This window comes from Echinops telfairi, unplaced genomic scaffold (assembly GCF_000313985.2).
Source record: "Echinops telfairi isolate 266 unplaced genomic scaffold, ASM31398v2 ScPeMD7_70;HRSCAF=299, whole genome shotgun sequence".
NCBI lineage: Eukaryota > Metazoa > Chordata > Mammalia > Afrosoricida > Tenrecidae > Echinops > Echinops telfairi.
The window spans coordinates 19,644,866-19,656,289 of NW_022103968.1; the positions used below are offsets into that span (position 1 = coordinate 19,644,866).

The 11,424-nt window shown below is 46.8% G+C and overlaps 1 long non-coding RNA gene across 2 annotated transcripts; it reads left to right on the forward strand.

Moving 5' to 3' along the window:
- Nucleotides 1–1,051: 1,051 nt before the first annotated feature.
- Nucleotides 1,052–9,116, forward strand: LOC123521814. 2 transcript variants are annotated; one of them, XR_006680153.1, is made up of 5 exons: nt 1,052–2,298; nt 3,253–3,429; nt 3,624–3,746; nt 5,111–5,347; nt 7,436–9,116. It is a non-coding gene; the product is annotated as an uncharacterized LOC123521814 (long non-coding RNA). The 2 variants fall into 2 exon arrangements; XR_006680152.1 differs by having other exon boundaries at nt 1,052–3,429.
- Nucleotides 9,117–11,424: the final 2,308 nt, after the last annotated feature.

Consider the following 11,424-nt stretch of genomic DNA (forward strand, 5'->3'; position numbering starts at 1 on the left):
GTAAACAGAATGTAACTCTTCACAGGTGCAGACAGCCTCTTCTTCCTTTCTTAGAGCTGCTGGTGCCTTTGAACCACTGATTTTGTGGTGAGCAGCTCAGGGCAAAGCCCACTATGTCACCACGACTCCTTTCTATGTGGGAAATAAACTCATTGCCAACGAGTCCATTCTGACTCACAGTGACTCTGTAGACCAGGGTAGGACTGCCTCTTTGGATTTCTGAGATTTTTGACTCTTGACAGAAGTAGACAGCCTCATCTTTCTCCTGCAGAGTGGTTGGTAGGTTTGAACTGCAGACCTTGTGGTTAACAGGTTGCACATGGAGGCGTAGTGTCCACAAGGACAGACTAAGATACTTGGCAGCTGTTTACTAGGAATCGATTTTGTCTTCTTCCTGAACACATGGCTAGACAATACTTTGTAGGCTGCACATACATTCAGGTGTGACCATACCAGTGGTTCTAGCCAACAGAATGAGTGAAAGTGATGTAGGACCCTGGAAGAGTAAGCCGTTGCTATGTCCTCTCCTGATTCCTGTTTCCTTTGCTGCTGGTGAGATAGAGTCAGTAATGAAGCCCTCGACCCTGGGGATAATGTGGCCACAGATGGAAGGACCCTGGGTTTCTGAGTCATCTCATGGAGTAGAGATACCTGCAGACCAAGAATATCTCCTTCAGACAGTGGATGAATGAGAAATAAACTCCTCTTGTTTTTGAACAATAGTAAAACCTGTGTGCTTATTGCCACAGCTTAGCTGACTTAGTAAAAAGAAGGAACATGTCTTTCTGTCTGCTCAACCCTTTCTGTCTCTGCAGATTGTGTTTCTTTACTTCTCTGTATGTAGCCTAGAGGTTAGCTGGGACTTCCCTTTCCTTTAGGAGCTAGTGAAATTGAAACAAACTCCCAGCTCTTTGCCCTAGGGATATTCCACGAAAACAAACACTACCACTTGCTGCTATCCAGTCATGACCTTATAGGACAAGGTAGTTCTGCCCCTGTGGGCTTCTGAGACTAACTCTTTGCAGGAATAAAAAAAAGCCCTATCTTTCTCCCATGGAGCGGCTTGTGGTTTTGAACTGCTGATCTTGCAGTTAGCAGCCCAACACGTAACCACTGTTCCCAAACATCTCTGAATTCCTGATGGAGCTTCTGTTCTTATAGATTCCTTCCCCAGTGGATTTCTTCAGCTTGTGTTGGTCTTCCTTTAGTCCATGGCACCCAAATAGGAAGCTCAGGGCCTTTCTTGAATTACATATGCTCACACACACAAACTCACCTCTCATTCACAAATTACTTATGACCGTGAGAGATTATACTGAGGAAATAGTGCGGAAGCAAGAGAGGAAGATCTTATTAGCACAGCAGGACAAAGTTCACATAAAAGAGCAGGTATATAGTTGTCACCATTCTGAAGCGACCCCACCACGGTGAGTTTTGCTGACCCTCCATTTTACCTAGACTCAATGGATCTCCACACTTTCCACCCTTCACTCCTCCTCAGGCTTCCCCTCCTCTCTTTAGTTCTAACAAGGGCTGGAAAAATTCCCTTGGATACTATAGGCAGACTAACACTTTGGCACCCTGGAAGGTGACTAATTAGATGTCTTTTTCAATTGATGGTTGGATGAAGTCAGAAACCTGAGTGCAAGGGATGGGGAGAAGCCAAGGCGGAGGACCGCGCTCAGCCTCTCTCTCGTTATCATGAGCAATTCTGCTCTGACCCAAAACGCGCATGCCTCCCCAGGTACAATAAAAGAAGTACATTTGGCAAACTAACATTCCTTAGGAGATGTTTTTGTTTTAAAAATCATTCATCTGTTTTTAAGTAATCATGTCCAGGTGGATGATGTCCTTGACCTCATAAAGCTCATCAAATTACTTGTAACAAATCTACCATTCTCTTTCTGAGAGTAGGTTTGGTCATCCAGGGACATTGCAATTTGTAAAATTTTGTATACATAGAAGTCAAACAAACAAATCTCACGATGCACGATTTATTCTGGCAAAGGATGTGTGTTGGTCAGTGCAAGAGAAGAGTTTATAGTGCCCTGGACCCTCAGGTTGAAAAATTTGCTGTTTTAAACATATTTAAACTTTAGCGTATTTGAATGGTTTTCAACGTTAAACAAAAAGTGAGCGTTTACGGTGACTTTTGTATTACACTCTTCTAAACCAACCCAGATTTGCTTCCTGTGCTCCTGTCCTGAACACCAAGGATTTGAGAGGAAGAAGAAAAACACTGCAGTTTGTGATGCAGAATGGATAATTCTTCATGGTCCTGTACAGCTGCATGTGCCGGTATCCCATTAGACTCTGGGTCTGCTCAGCGTTCATTCTGGAATTTTTAAAGTGTCATAACAGTATGCTTTCAAAAGAATGGGCTCTTGCACACACGCCCTCCCCAAGCGTGTAATGTTGTCAGGGTGTTTTATCTGCTGTCGTATGTCGCGCACATGATGAATCCATTTCCCTAAACAAACCTTCACACATGTCCTCACTATCTATAAATTTTGAATCCTGACATTGACGCCATTACCCTCTGACGTCTGGACTGCCCTGAGTTGGGTGATATTTTCTTTTCTTTTTTTTTTGAGTTGGGTGATAGTTTCCAAGAATGAAGGGCCGTCACTCTTTTCTTCCTGATGGATCCCCTTGGGAGAGAGGCATGTCAGGAACACGCGAGCCTTAACCCTGCCGAGAAAAGCCCCAGATATGCTCCCCAGGTCACCAGGAGATTAAACAGGCCCGATCTGTAAGCATCCTCACCTCTGGGGGTTGATAACAAGGTCGCCCTGTACTTAGCTTGGGCTTTATAATAATACATCTGGCATCAATCGAGTCTCTTAATTTCCAAAGTGCTTTCCTATTTATGACTTCATCTTGCCCTCTCGGGAGAAGGAAAGGAGCCGGCTAGTATGAGCAGACCCGGCTTTCTCCTGCCCTGTGGCGGCGCGCCTCCCTTCACCTTTCTCAGGTTGAGTTTTCCCACCAGTCAAGCGGTATCCTCATCGCTGTTGTCTGCTTAGGGCTGTGCAAATGCAAATGTGCTTGTGAAAGTGCCTTGGGAAACATAAAAGCCACGAGTTAGAGATGTGTGGTGCTGATAAAAGCCATTTGCAGAGTCTGGAAGTTTTACTGCTAGAAGGCACAGAAGGAATAACAGAGGAAAGAGGATTTTGGTCTTTATCTTGGGATGGCAGGCGTGGTCACAAAGAAGACACACTAACTGATAGTCTCTCCTTTGGGCTGCAGGGCATCGCTGGTGTTGGCCCGTCCTCCACCCCACCCTCTCCCACTCAGGAAAGCACGGGAGAATGCAAAGAAGTGAGGCATGTGGTGTCATCTTGCTTTGATTTGATTTTACCAAAAAATGCAAACTCAAGATTATTCTTCGAAATAAAAACCTTGCTCAAATGGACCAGAGCTAAGGTGAGATTCATTGGCTTGTGCAGTAACAGAATGCCCAGGCCCCGGTGCCGGCTGCATCCTGGGGCTTGAATGGCGTCATTGGGACTTTGGTACGTAATGGTCTCTTGGTCTGCCTTTGGTCTTGGCATCGTTTTCAGACAGTGTCTCTTCATAAGGGACAAATAGCTGCTGACAGCTTATATCTTTAAATCTAGCATCCTCCGTGTAAGAAGCATCCTCCTTTATGAGCAGTTCCAGAAAACATTTTGGGATTAAGACTCATCAGATTAATCTGGAATCACTGCCCCTGGGCCCTGAACATCAACCACTGCGTGCAGGTCAGTGGGATATGCCAATTGTTTAAAACTGTATTCCTTCCCCCCCCCTTCTCTCTCTCAGCCCCCCCACAGGGGGCCTGGGAGGAGGAAAATGTGGAGTTAGCATCCTCATTGGAACCATATGCACTCAGAGTGTGTGTCAGATGCTCCCAAAAGGAAGACGGAAGCGCTGCTGCCATAGGAGAATGGATACTCACTGGGCAAATCGCACATGTTCTCTGTACTCAACATGGTACTTTGACAGTTGAGACTAACAAATTACTTGCAACGAACCTAAGAAGTCGGTTGTGATGTACCAGTCTATATGAAAGTCTCTAATGCAGTCTTATAGATTTTTATCATAGCTTGAAAAGTTTTCGGTGGGTTTAATGAGCTGAAGGAAAGATTGACGTGTGCTTTGGACCCCTCGACAGAAGCTTGCAAAATGTCCGAAGCCAAACCCAAGGCTTCTTTTCACAAGCTACTGGGTAAGAAATTGGCCCTGCAAAGATGAGGAGGAGATTATCACTAAAGTCAGCTTTGCCCAGATAGCATCTGTGCTTGCCGTGAAAACACAAAGCCTCGCCTCCGATTTCCCAAGTTTTTCATGACCTAAGGGCAGCGGAAGACAGTGCAAGTCTTATCACCTGCTTTTAGAAGCAAGGAAATTGAAATAGCAAAGGGGCCCGGCTCATATGTAGTCAGTGGTTAGCCGTCTCCCTGGTGTGACTTGACACTCTTCACAATGCCCTACTATTCTTGGAAAGGTCTAAAATATGTAGTCTCGTCATTTGAGTCAGAGCTAAAATGCTTTCTTAGATATGTGTGGTTCAGCTGGATTGAGATATTATATTACCCGAAGGCCAATGCATAATTAATATATTTTTAGGGATCCAGTTCTATTCAACAGGTATTTATTGAGAGCTGTTATTATTATAATACTAATAATATAGTAATATTAACATAGTAAAATAATAATAATAGAACTTATTATAGTAATAAGGAGCCCTGGTAGTGCTGAGTAAGCCTTGAATTGCTACACAAAGGTTGGCGGTTCCAACCCACCAGCAGCAGCTCTTTGGGAGAAAGGTGGGGCTGTCTGCTCCCATACAGATTTACGGCCCCAGACACCCTTTAAAGGGTAACTATGCATCAGAATTGACTCAATAGCCATGAGTTTGGGGGAGTTGCTACAAAATATGCCATCTGGGCTGCTGTTTATTCCAACAAATAGGAAATCCATTTCAAGCATCTTAAAATAGAAACGGAATTTCTTGACAAGCCCAGGGGTGAAGTGGCCTTCAGGAAAGACTTGTTCCAGAAGTTGGATGGTGCCGTCAAAGATGCTGTTTTCTCTCTCACAATAGTGTCTGTCTCATCCTAAGGTTGACTTCTCATGGTTGCATGACGGAGGTGACAAGAATGTCCTGGGAACAGGCACGCTGGTGCGGCCATATTTACCTCTGTCAGGAGAGAGGCGCTGGCCAAGGAGTTGATCACGGTAGATGAAGCAGGCCTTTCCCCTTAGAAAACAAACCCTCTTCTCTTGCTCTGGTTCAAGCCGTACCACGTCTTGCCTGCCTCCATACCAAACCCTGTGGCCCAGAGGATGGCATATGCTGGTAAGCCAGGACCAATACTGTCACCATCTTCCCCAGACCATGTGGCCTATGTATCTTACTTGAATGGAAAGGGGAAAATGCAAATCTGTGTCTCACTAGAAACTGGCTTTTTTGGTTAATAAGCTGGGCTGTGCTTTCAAGGAGGAAGCGGGAGAAACGGACTCAGAATGTAGATTTGGGTCAGGGATGAAGATTTGGAAGTGAAAGCCAGGAAGCTAAGCATCTGGGGTAGGTGGAGGGTGAGGGCTGGGGGGAGAGCATGGCGTGGTCCTGCATCATCGTACAGGACAAGTGTCTAGGTCCAGCAGAGGGGAGCAGAGGTTCAGGATGAGCTCCCAAGGGTAGTGCAGGCTGAAGGGCCCTTGACGTCTTCATGCGTAAGAAAAAGAAGGGGGGCAGAGAAAGTGAGAGGACCACTGCCTTCAGAAGCCAAAGAGGAGTCACCCAGAGACTGCGTGAAGTAAGTCCCCCGTCGTCTCCGTTTAGTTTGTTGTGGGGAGTGTTATGAGGTGCCATCTAGTCAGTTCTGACCCACGGTGACAACAGAAGGAAACCTGCACGCTCCTGTGCCATCGTCACAACGGTTCTTGCGCTTCAGCCCATTGTTACAGCCACTGTGTCAATCCATCTCCTTGAGGGGCTTCCTCTTTTTTTTTTTTGGATGCCCCTCCACTATACCAAGCCCGATGATGTCCTTCTCTGGGGACTGATCTCTCCTAAGAACAGGTCCAAATGAAGTCTTGCCATCCTTGCCTCTAAGGGGCACGCGGTTGTACTTCTCCCAAGACAGGTTTACTTGCCCTTTCAGCAAGCCATGGTATTGTCAATATTCTTTGCCAGCACCACCATTCAGACACATCGGTTCTTCTTCGGTATTCCTGATTCATCGCTAAGTTTCACAAGTGCACGATCACCGGTGACTCCCATAGAGGGAAGCAGAAGTCACCTGCATGGGGTGGAGGGGGAGGCAGCGTCAGTGAGGAAGAGGGGGAGGGAGGGGTGGTGAGAAGGGACCTGACTGAAGGCTCAGAGGAGAGGAAGAAAGGGCTGACCTCAGAGGAGAGGGAAGGGCTATCTTTTTCCTGACAGGGCTTTAAAGAGCTTGGGGGTGTTTTTTGAATTATGCCAATTAATCTGTTGGTGCTGGACAGGTGGGCGAGGTATGGGCATAGGAAGTGGGACTGGATTCTACTGTCGATGACACAACATAGAATATTAACCCCAAACACTTCGACCTCCTCATCTGATTAAGGACCGATGTCACCTTGGTGGGCCATCTGTAATGGGCTTGGGTATCCAGGTGCCTTCCCACTCTATGCCTACCTCACCCTGAAGGAAGCTATTCAGGGCCTCTCCCAAGCTCCCTTTGAAACTCACTGAGAGCCTAATGTGGAGACAACTTAACACAACCACTGGACTTTGCCAATCCTCTCCCTTCCACTCCTATCTTGCAACCCCCACTCCTATCTTGCAACTTGACCTTCATCTGTTTCAAAGTCCCTATTTGGGTTATGCTGGGGCCTTGGGAGACACTGAAGAGCATTCTTTAACAGGCTCTCGTCCCTTATCTCTTCCGCTTTCTGCCTCCCAGAACCCACAGACGCTTCTCTCTGAGACTGATAGGGCTTCTGTGACCCCTTCTCGCAGTTCCCCGAGGGAGAACCCCCTGGACTGGTGGGCAGAGCCGGATGCCAAGCTGTGGCGGCAGGACCCCTGTGGAGGGGCTTCTTCAGCTCAGGCTCCTCTCTTGCAACATTTACAGCAGTGTAAAGAGAAAATCTCCATGAGGGCGTTTCCCACGCTTAGAGAAGGGAAGGGCAAGTTCATGGGTTCACAGGAAAGCTCAGTGAATGCTTCTAATTAGCGCTTAGAAACATGGCTGCTCCCACCCAGCCTACTGCATTGCAATGGGCTCTGACCTCCTCAGACTTGGGTGTATCCTGGAACTGGGAACCTCTTTTGAGATACCAGAAGTGGACTCCAGGAAATTGCAGGAAGGCCTTGGGAAGATGGTAAGAACTTGGCCTGGGCTGAAATCTGCCCTTATCTGGGCCCTAAGTGCTGTTTGTTTGTTTGTTTTTGCACCAGGGGAGCTATTAGCTCCTTCCCTGGAATCCACAGTGCAACCTGCAGGAATGGCGTGGGCACCACATCGGACCTCTACTGGCTACTCAAGAGGGAAAGAGAATCCAACTCCACCTCAGCCAAGGCGAATTCCCCAAGAAGGAGGCCCCGCCCCCTCCCCCTCCAGCCTGCTTCCTCGAATAGAACCCCAACCTTCCCTCCAGAGGGACTCTGCTTCTCTGCTGGGTTTGGCAAATTGTGATGGCCACACAGAACTTATCGACAATACTCACAGATAGGGGGTTGCTTAGGGAAGTTAACAGGTTACAACATTTAAAGGACCCAGCCCTTTTGTCCACAGTGCTTTTTCGCAGCCCGGCGGACAGACCCAATTCCTCTCTGGTCCCCAGCCTTTCAGCCACATGGTTCTTGGCCTCTGTTCTGCTTGGGCAAGTGGTACAAAGCTCTTTTAGTGATGATAACTGCCCAAAGGGCTCTGCAGCTTTTGGACTGTAGGCACTCAGCTCTATTCTGTGGGCCAGAACTCCCACTGCTCTGTCCCATGGTCTCTGTGCTGCACGCTCTGCTGGCCCTGCGGCAGCTGCCATCCTGGTAGGCGAGCATCATTCACTTAAGATTCCCAGGGCTCCAGGCTTTGTGTTGTGCTGCTGTCTGTGTTGAGCCAGGAAATGAATTTAGCAAGAATTTGTTCTTAGAACTCCTCGGTGCTCAGCACTCTTCCCCAAGAGTAAGGCCACAAGAGTTGACTGTGGATCATCAGGTCTCTCTTCTGAGTTCTCTGAGTCTGGAAGTTCTGCTGAAGCCTGTTCAGGCTTATGAGCAACACACACTCACCGAGGCAGGGGGTGGCCCCTGAGAGGCACTGACCAAGAACTGATGCCAGATCTCCCATGTGCAATGTAGTCACTCTGCCACGGAGCCACCAATGTCTTGGGAGGACAGAGCTGCCCCGTCGAGCAGGGCCGCCCTTAGCCACAGATGTCTATTTAATTTTGTGTTAATTAAAATGAACTAAAGTAAAAAACAAAAACACACAAGTATCTGTCATAGGAGGGGGCTTCATCTGTGGAAAAATAGAATGAAGAGATGATAACATTTTTCATGAACTTTTGGGAGCAGCCTCCCATTAGCCATAGGCATCAACACATGGAATGGTACCCAGCACACAGCAGGGCTGGGGGAAAAAGCATGAGAAAATCCAGAAATTATCTGGAATTGATGTCTTGTCCTCAAGCCCCCGAGGGCTAATCTTAACCTCTTTGTTAGACAATTTGCCATCACCTGGTCGCTTGCCCATAAAAAGTCTGCTTGCAGGTAATTTTAGTGTTTATTCTTAGTAGGGTGCAATTCTTCCTTTTTATCCTAAAACACTATGCAGGGGGTGTGAGTCCAGAGGAAGGGAACACTTGGTGTTTCTAACAAATGAGTCACTAGATACCTTTGGCTGAAGCTGTCCAAACATGGTCCCTCTTGAATACCGACCTGGTGTTGGGTTTTCAGGAAAGAGCAGGTTCAGTCATCTTTGCTGCCCCTGTAGTGCCGAGGATAGTGGATGGTACTGAGAAAGCAAACTAACCCAAACCTGACAACCAAACGCCCAGCCAGCAAGGCAATTCCGACTCACAGCGATCCTACAGGACAGAGTAGAACTGCCCTTGTGTGTTTCTGAGGCTGCAAATCTGTAGGGGAGCAGAAAGCCTCATCTTTCTGTTGTGGAGCGACTGTTGGATTCGAACTGCTGGCTTTGTGGTCTGCAACCACAGCATAACCCACTAGGCCTCCAATCCTCTTGTCTGACACTCAGTAGATACTTAATCAATAGTGCCTGCTCCAGTGTTTCTCACGGCTCTTTTCCACGAGTTGTGCTTTGTCAAGAAATGGTTGTCTTCATCTCTACAACTGGGCACCTGAGCTCCGTGCAGAGGGGAAAGTCCTGAGTAATGCGTACTGAGTTTGCTGTCCACAAACTCTTTTAATTCCATAAATGGGCATCTACTGTGTGCTGAGGACTGTGCTAGGCCCTGAGGACATACTGGGGAACAAGACTGGGACAGCCCCTGACATCAGGAAGTTTGTAATTGTGGGCGGAAGAGCACAGATGGTGCTCAAAGTAGTTGACAGGCCAAGGAAGGCTTTCTTATGGAATAGACATTTTCCCAGAACCCTAAAAATGGGTATGCATTATTAGGTATCTACCAAGTCCCCATAGAAGAAGCCTTCCACCCTGTGTGATCCAATGATTGTAAATAATAAAATCCAAATCCAAAAGATGGCTTACATAGTGAACACCTGGTTTGCAGAAAACCATGGAGGCCAGTGGAAGCCCCAAGTCCATTTACACGGTCCACACATGGATTAAACCTCCAATGAATCTGATCAATAGATGAAGGATTTGAATAGCCTTGGTATCAGACAGAGATCATTGCAAAGTCAATTATGGCAGACACAGTTAAGTTAAAATGTAACATTTTTCTCATTTGATCTCCCTTTTGATTCATTTTTTTAAAGAGTAAGAGAGAAATATTCAAGGATGAACTCGTTCCGAATGGCCTTGCTCACACGTAGCCTGCATGGAAAAGTGGATTGTCACAGATGCAGTTAGGTTAAAATTTAGCACTTTATCATTTTATCTCCCCTATGATCCATTTTAAATTTGTTATAACTTTCAGTATTTTCTGCTTTCATTTTGATTGAGGTTTTATTTAATCTGTTTTACTTTGTTATTGTTGTTAGGCTTTTGGGGTATTTTTGGTTTGTTTTTTTTAAATGTTTTTCTGCATATGAAATCCAGAATAGGTAATTCTATAGAGACAATAGCTGAATTAATGGCTCACTGGGGGTAGGGCTGGAGAGGTTGGAGAGAAATAGGGAGCTAATGATGATGAGTACAAGAATGAAGAAAATGTTTTAAAACTGATTGCGGTGATGATTGTACAACGTTTCTCGATGTGATTGAACCACTGAATTGTATGATGTGTGTGTGTTAGTCTGGGTAGACTTAGTCTGGGTAGACTAGACAAACAAATCCATTGACACGCATATGTGTGTAAGAAAGAGATTTATATACAAGAGCAATTGAACATTGAGAAAACATCCCAGCCCAGTTCAGATCAAGTCCATAAGTCTTATATTAGCCTATATGTCCAATACCAATATATAAAGTCCTCTTCACGAAACATATGCAATGACACCAAACGTAGAAGATCACAGGGCAGTGGGTAGAAAGTCTTTGGATCCAGTGTTATTGGAAACATCTCAGCACTGGCAGGGGTTTCTGCATCAGGGTGGGCCCATGTGTCTTGTCAGCTGCTATGTCTCCCAGGGCATGAGCAGAGAGACTCCTACCTCCAAGGAGGAAGTACTGGATTTCCCAGAATTCTCAGGAGAAGGCCACACTCATACAGAGGCCTCATTGGCTATGATCTGATTGACAAGCTAGACTCCACCCCTGCACTCTGTGGGGGGAGGTCAAACCCCACCACAGGGGTGGGCCTACTCCCTGCTGCTGGGGACAATAGACAGGCTCCTGTAGGTGGAGTTCACACCCTACTGGTGTGGTCTCTATCAGTTGAGCCAGGAACAAGTCAAACTGGCTCTGTGACATCCAAAGTTAAGCTGCCACCCTAATTCTAGGATCCGCCCATCTTGTCACATGTATACCCCCAATCCCTCCTCTTCCTGTTGTGTGTATGTCCCTAGACCACCCCCTCTCATTGCTGTATAACCTATAGTGCAACCCCTTTCTGTGATGCATGTCTTTACCTGTAATTAGTGGGCTTGCATGCCCCCAAAAGGTACATAGGCCTGGGTTAGCAATAGAGATCTCTCTCTTGCTGCCCCCTCCCTGCTCCTCCTCCTCTCCTCCTCTCGCTGGCCTCTCCCCCTCCCCTCTCTCCCTTGTCCCTTTTCCCTTCCCTTTCTCTCCACATGGACCACCAAGCTGGGCTGAGGTGAGCAATGCTACCATGAAATGTGGCTGACTCCATTGTTTG